The following is a 7,625-nucleotide window of genomic DNA, read 5'->3' as shown; positions in this document are numbered from 1 at the left end:
CACTCTCAGTTCATGTGGTTGATGAACCTCAACTATGTAAGTGAAACCTTATTTTCCAAATAAAAATATTCAGTGTGAATGGCAATGTCATAGTTTTTGGTGCTCATGGCAACAAACAGCTGCAACAAATAAAATAAGCAAAGAAACAAAGGTAACAAACCCCATTTATTCATCCGGATCTTTTCTGTGTAACTCTGCAGTCTTAACAGTTCAATAATTCAACTGCAAATTTGTTAAGATTCATTGCTTTCCAAGTCCATCACATGCTCAGGCTTATTTGCTTGTCTCTTTCTGCTGGGAAACTATTTGTCTGTGGAGTGGCCCAGAAAACAACTTTTCTTCCATGTTAGTTACTCAAAGATTAAGAAAGGTGAAATAAGAGTTATGTGACAGAGGCTGTGTTTCGCTCCCAGGATTACACAGTGATGAACATGCATATTTATCCTTGGGAATGCTTACAATGATACTATCTGCATGATATATTCTCTTCTTGCATCCCTATGAATAAGGTACTAATTTCCATCTTCCTGTCTGCATTAAATAGTCTGAACCCTCCTGTACCTGAAATTAAAATTTCGAATTATCTGCTGTGAGGATGCCAGAGCAGTTAGATGTGTCCTATGTCCTTGATTCCTTTGGAAGAATGTGACCCAAACCCTCATGAAACACATAAGAGAGGGTGTGAAAAGAAATTGTGACTAAAGCCTGCCAGGCCAGGATTCCTTCCTACTAATCACCAACCGGCGTTTTTGGACTTAATATAATCACCTGGGTTAAACTTGAATACTTAACTCTGAAGGTGAATGTTTGAAAAAATAAGTTGGGGCAGTTGCTTTTTTTCTACAGTTGTAGTCTCTAGAACTGTGGTTGTATAAATATTTTTATAGTATTACAGCATGCACATAAATCTACTTTAAGGAAATAACTTCATTCCTTTCTCCCTCCCTTCTTTCTTTCCTTTTATAAAAAAATTAATATTTTCCTTTTTTTAACATCAAAGTAACGAGTACAAGTTTAAAAAGTCAAATAAGGCTAAGAGGCTTATAGCAAAAACCAATATTCTCTTAATCCCTCCACCTCAAATTGCCTCTTGTCCTCCTGAATACTCCTACCTCCCTCAGGTAACCGTTTTCAAAATCTTCACCACTTCTAATATCAAAATGCTGTGTGAATACTGCTATTGCTTTTTTAAAGCATTATTTATTTTGGTCCTTTTATAGCTCTTTTCTTCAATCCATTCTTTGTAGAATGGAACTATCACAATTTTTGGTTGAATCTATACTCATCAATTTATTATAACCATTTTGTAGTTAAATATGTACATAGATTGTATGTGGGAATATATATAATATATGGTTTATACTGTGTATATATAATTATATATACTATACAGTATGTATATAATTTGTGCTATATGTATTATCTATATAGTTTATACTATATATTTATACTACTTAATCATAGTATGTGCAGTTTGTACCATATATAGATTATAATATAAACTATGTATAGTTTATACTGTATATACTATGTAAAGTTTAAATAAGCTAAAACATAGTGTATTATGTATGTGTAGTATATAATTTATGCTATAATTCCATTTCTTATACAACTTCTGTTTTCTTGGAGTTAATTTTTTTATTTTTTTACTTGCTTGGTTTTTATATTTTTGGAAACTACAAACTTCTTTGTAAAGTAGCTCTCATTACCACTTTCTACAAGGTAAAATTTGTAAGATAATCTGCAAATTCCATTTAGGAGGAATTTTTTCCTACCTTTTGTCCTTGTGTTTTGATTAGGATTGGTTGCTTTTTGAACCTACTACACATGTTATTAGGTCTTCACTTTGACACTATCTTGAGAATTCTCTTTCAAGGAATTCTCTCTCTATTGTGCTGGATCTTCCTCTTTCTTGGTTTTAGTGGAGTACATTTCTCAGTAGCTTCCAGAGAAAGGGTGCCTAGGAATTTGCATGGACTTTCTATGTCGGAAAATGACTTCATTTTACCCTCATGTAGTTTGATGTTAAAATTACTTTTCCTCAGAAAAATAATTGGTCTCTTTTTAAAAAATAACTTTTCTTCAACTATCTGGCAATCCTTGGCTATTCATTTATCTTTAAAAGTGACATATTAAAAAGAACTCAAGTTCAGTGTTTCTGCTAAATTGGTTTGATGGGGAAGGAAGGAGGCAATGAGGCTGCAGAGGTGCTGGGGAGTCGTGACAAAAGACTGTTTTCCAGCAGTCAACTACTGGTCTTTTCAAGTCTGTTTTTTCTTTTCAATTTTGTTTATTCTATGTTTGAGACCTAAAAATTTCCATTTTGAAAATTTCTTAAAATTTTGAACCTGAATTTTGTTTCTTTTCCTTTCTGTTTTTTTTTTTTTTTGTTGCCCAGGCTGGAGTGCAATGGAGCAATCTCGGCTCACTACAACCTCCGCCTCCCGGGTTCAAGCGATTCTCCTGCCTCAGCCTCCTGAGTAGCTAGGATTATAGGCATGCACCACGCCCAGCTAATTTCGTACTTTTAGTAGAGATGGGGTTTATCCGTGTTGGTCAGGCTGGTCTCGAACTCCCGACCTCAGGTGATCTGCCTGCCTCTGCCTTCCAAAGTTCTGGGATTATAGGCATGAGCCACCGAGCCTGGGCCTTCTGTTCTATATCTCTTAAAAAGAAAGCACAACAACCTGATCTAATATGTGTGTGTGTGTGTGTGTGTGTGTGTATATTTGGTTTAAAAAATTTTTTTAATTTTTGCAGAGATGAGGGTCTTGCTGTGTTATCCAGGCTGGTTTCAAACTCCTGGCCTCAAGTGATCCTTCCACCTTGGCCTCCCAAAGTGCTGAGATTACAGGAGTGAGCCACCATGCCCGGCAAATGTATAATTAAAAAATAACTGATATTGCTTACATTCACTATTGTTGCTCTATCATTTAGTCCTTAATTTTCTCTAAGAAAAAACTGTTTGTCTGTCTAGTAGTTATAATTTCATTTCAATTTTTTCTTGCATTTTTGTCAAATTTCTTTTACATAGGCTCTTGCTATGTAGTTTCAATATGTACATTTAATATTAGTAGGTTTCATTGTTAATCTATATTATCCACTATATAGTAACCATATTCATTTCTATTAATAATGTGTGCTTTAAGAAATTACCCTTATGGGCTACTAGGATAATAATCTATGTTTCTCCTATAGACATACAGAGATGATGGCTTTGACCATTAGATAATTTTCAGTTGAACGGTTTTTAACTTGGCCTATAAGGTATCTAAAATTGTATTCCAAATTTTTCTGTATATTCCTATATGCATTTCCCCACCCTGACTCAAAGGATCCCCAACCTAACTACCAAATAGGTAAGAACCATTATTAATGTGTCTTGGATGTGTTTCTCTTGCAGACAGCAATTAGAAGTAAGACCACAACAATAACAACAGCAACAAAAACAATGAAAATGAAATCTTATCTTTTAATTTAGCTGGTGATCTTGGGAGTTAAGGCTGTTGTACTTATTCTTTTCTTTTTATTTGCATGGTTTCCGTGAACTTTCTATTTATTTATTTATTTGTTTATTTATTATTTTCACCATTAAAATTGGTTTAACTGTAAAAACTCTGGAAAATAACTTAGGAAATACAATTCTGGACATAGGTCCTGGCAAAGATTTTATGACAAAGATGCCAAAAGCAATAGTAATGGAAACAAAAATTGACAAATGGGACCTAATTAAACTAAAGAGCTTCTGCACCCCAATAAACTATCAACAGAGTAAACAGACAGCCTACAGAATGGGAGAAAATATTTGCAAACTATGCATCTGACAAAGGTCTAATATCCAGAATCTATAAGGAACTTAAACAAATTAACAAGCAAAAAAATGAACAATGCCATTAAAAAGTGGGCAAAGGACATGAGCAGACACCAAAAGAAGACATACATGCAGTCAACAAGCGTATGAAAAAATGCTCAGCATCACTAATCATTAGAGAAATGCAAATCAATTTGAGGAGCTTTTTCGATGAGCCTTTGGGTTTTCTAGGTATACAATCATGTAATCAGCAAACAGTGACAGTTTGACTTCCTCTTTACTGATATGGATGCCCTTTATTTCTTTCTCTCATCTGATTGCTCTGGCTAGGGCTTCCAGAACTATGTTGAATAGAAGTGGTGAAAGAGGGCATCCTTGTCTTGTTTCAGTTCTCAGGGGAATGCATTCAACTTTTCCCTGTTCAGTATAATGTTGGCTGTAGGTTTGTCATAGATGACTTTTATTACGTTAAGGTATATCCCTTCTATGCTGATTTTGCTGAGGGTTTTAATCATAAAGTGATGCTGCATTTTGTCAAATGCTTCTTCTGCATTTATTGAGATAATAATGTGATTTTTGTTCTGCACAGCAAAAGAAATAATCAGCAGAGTAAACAGGCAACCCACAGAGTGGGAGAAAAATCTTCAGGATTCACACATCCAACAAAGGATGAATATCCAGAATCTATAAGCAACTCAAACAAATCAGCAAGAAAACAACAAACAATTCCATCAAAAAGTGGACTAGGGACATGAATTGACAGTTCTCAAAAGAATATACACAAATGGCCAACCAACATGTAAAAAAATGCTCAACATCAGTACTTATCAGGAAAATGCAAATCAGAACCACAATGTGATACTGCTTTACTCCTGCAAGAATGGCCATAATCAAAAAATCAAAAAATAATAGATGTTGGATGGATGTGGTGAAAAGGGAACACTTTTACACTGGTGATGGGAATGTAAATTAGTACAACCACTATGGAAAACAGTGTGGAGATTCCTTAAATAACTAAAAATAGGTCTACCATTTGACCCAGCAATCCCACTACTGGGTATCTACCCAAAGGAAAAGAAGTCATTATACAAAAAAGATATTTGCACATGCATGTTTATAGCAGCACAGTTCACAATTGCCAAAATATGGAACCAGCCCAAATGCCTATCAATCAACGAGTGGATAAGGAAAATGTGGTGTATGTATACCATGGAATACTACTTGGCCATAAAAAAGAATAAAATGATAGCATTTGCAGCAACCTGGATGGAATTGGAGACCATTATTCTAAGTGAAGTAACTCAGAAATGGAAAACCAAACATCATATGTTCTCACTCATAAGTGGGAGCTAAGCTATGAGGACACAGCGGCATAAGAATGATACAAGTTTGGGGACGTAGGGGAAAGGGTGGGAGGGGAGTCAGGAATGAAAGACTGCACACTGAGTACAGCGTACACTGCTTGGGTGACAGGTGCACCAAAATCTCAGAAATCACCACTAAAGAACTTATTCAAGTAACCGAACACCATCTGTTGCCCCAAAACCTTTTGAGAAAAAAATTTTAAAATGCTCAACATCACTAATTATCAGAGAAATGCAAATTAAAACCACAGGGAGATATATTATCTCACATCAGTCAGAATCGCTATTATTAAAAAGTTAAAAAATAATGGATACTGGCAAAGTTGTAGAGAAAAGGGACCACTTATGCACGGTTGTTAGGAATGTAATTTAGTTCAGCCATTGTGGAAAGCGGTTTGGAGACTCCTCAAAGAACTTAAAACAGAACTACCATTCAATGCAGCAGTCCCATTACTGGCTATATACACAAAGGAAAACAAATTGTTTTACCAGAAAGACACATGCATTCATATGTTCAACATGGTGAAACCTCGTCTCTACTAAAAATTAAAAAAAATAAAAAATAAAAATAAAGTATGTATTAGCCAGGTGTGGTGGCGCATTCCTGTAATCCCAGCTACTCACGAGGCTGAGTCATGAGAATAGCTTTAAATCGGGAGGTGGAGGTTGCAGTGAGCCGAGATTGCGCGACTGCACTCCAGCCTGGGGGACAGAGCCAGACTCCATCTCAAAACAAAAACAAAACAAAGACAAAAACCTACCTATCAGGTACTATGCTTATTACCTATGAAATCATCTTTACACCAGACCCCCGGACATGCAATTTACCTAGATAACAAACCTGAACATGTACCCTTGAACCTAAAATAAAAGTTAAAAAAATGGATTGAAAAAAGACCAATTTGAGGGAGAGGAAAAATAACTGGGCCACATAAATTTATAGCCATATTAAAAAAAAAGGTTTAACATATATATGAGTATACATGCGAATATAATACTGAGATACATAAATGCATATATAAACATATACATACATATAAATATATTTATCTGTATGTGCATAGAGACTATATATAATGTTTTTCATTTATAGTGAAATGCAAGATCTTAAATTAACAAATTGTGAGTTTTGACAAGTTATACACCTGTGTAATTAACACCCCATTAGGAAATAGAGTATTTCCATGACCCCAGAAGTACTTCTGCCTTCAGTTTAAAAGTTTTTAAAAACAAAGTTGGAAGATAATTTTAACTCAGCATATTCTGATTAATCAATGTTCTTTTTTAGAAAAGCATTAGCACAGATATATAGAACTATTCTTTAAAATATTATTTTAAATTCTAAAATTAAGTTTTAAATACTTTATAGAAGAGATAAAACATTTGTTTAGTCATGATTTTCTCTTTATACTAGAGTATAGCTGACTTTTTTCATCCAGATGGATGTGTTTTTTTTTTTCCAGGTTAAACAAATTCAAATATTCCGCTGGTGCCAGCTTTTCTGGCTTTCTTCATATACCATTGTTCTTGCAAGTTAGATTTTATGGTTCCATTTCTTCAGGTATGTTTACAGCTGCGTATAGTTTCTGTTGTTTGTCTAAGCTGGTTGTCTTGTTAGTGCATCTTGTTAGTGGCATTGCTGACTTCTTTGCTGTGCCCTTCCAAAACTGATATTTCAAGATCCTTTACATTTAAGAAAAGTTTCTCTGGTTTAATTAGTGGTTCTCAACAGGGGTTGATTTTGCCTCCAGGGGGGACATTTGGCAGTGTCTGGAGACGTTTTTGATTGCCACCACTGGTGGTGGTGGGAGGAGGTGAAGCTGCTCTGGCACCCAGGGAGGAGGCCAGGGATGCTGGTGTCTCCCTGCGATGTACAGGACAGCTCCTCCCCAATGAAAGGAATTTTCTGGTCCAAAATGCCAGTAGTGCTAAGATTGAGAAATCCTGACTTAGATGATTTACAAAGTTTAGCATAGTTGCCTTCTTCAGGTGAATAATATTTCCAGCATTATGCATGACATGCAGATTCCTATCAGAGGTTTATTTTGAGGCCCTCCTTTTTCGTTTTCTCCAGAGACTTTCCAAAATTACCTGAAACATTTTTTTGGATAGAAAACAAAATACAGTAGCCTCGCTTTATAGTTGCAGGTGTTTACTTTGGCACTTAAAACAAAGCTCTCACTTGAGGCTATTTCCAACAGTACATTATTTGTAAGTCTTAACTATCACTTTTTCCACCCCTCCCCGCACGTTTACTCAAGGGACTTCATAAATAAGTCAATAAAGAAAGGCGATTGCATTTATAAAGCTAGAATAATAGGCCTTGATTTTAACTTACATCTTTTAAAAAATGTTATTGAGTGAAAAATATATTCTTAGCAAAGTCTTTTAAGACTGGATCATTTTAAAGGGATTCTCAGCATGAACACATCACAACATATGCTCAAGAA

The sequence above is a fragment of the Colobus angolensis genome, unplaced genomic scaffold (genome assembly GCF_000951035.1).
Source record: "Colobus angolensis palliatus isolate OR3802 unplaced genomic scaffold, Cang.pa_1.0 Scaffold442, whole genome shotgun sequence".
NCBI lineage: Eukaryota > Metazoa > Chordata > Mammalia > Primates > Cercopithecidae > Colobus > Colobus angolensis.
Note: the sequence above shows the minus strand (reverse complement) of the source record.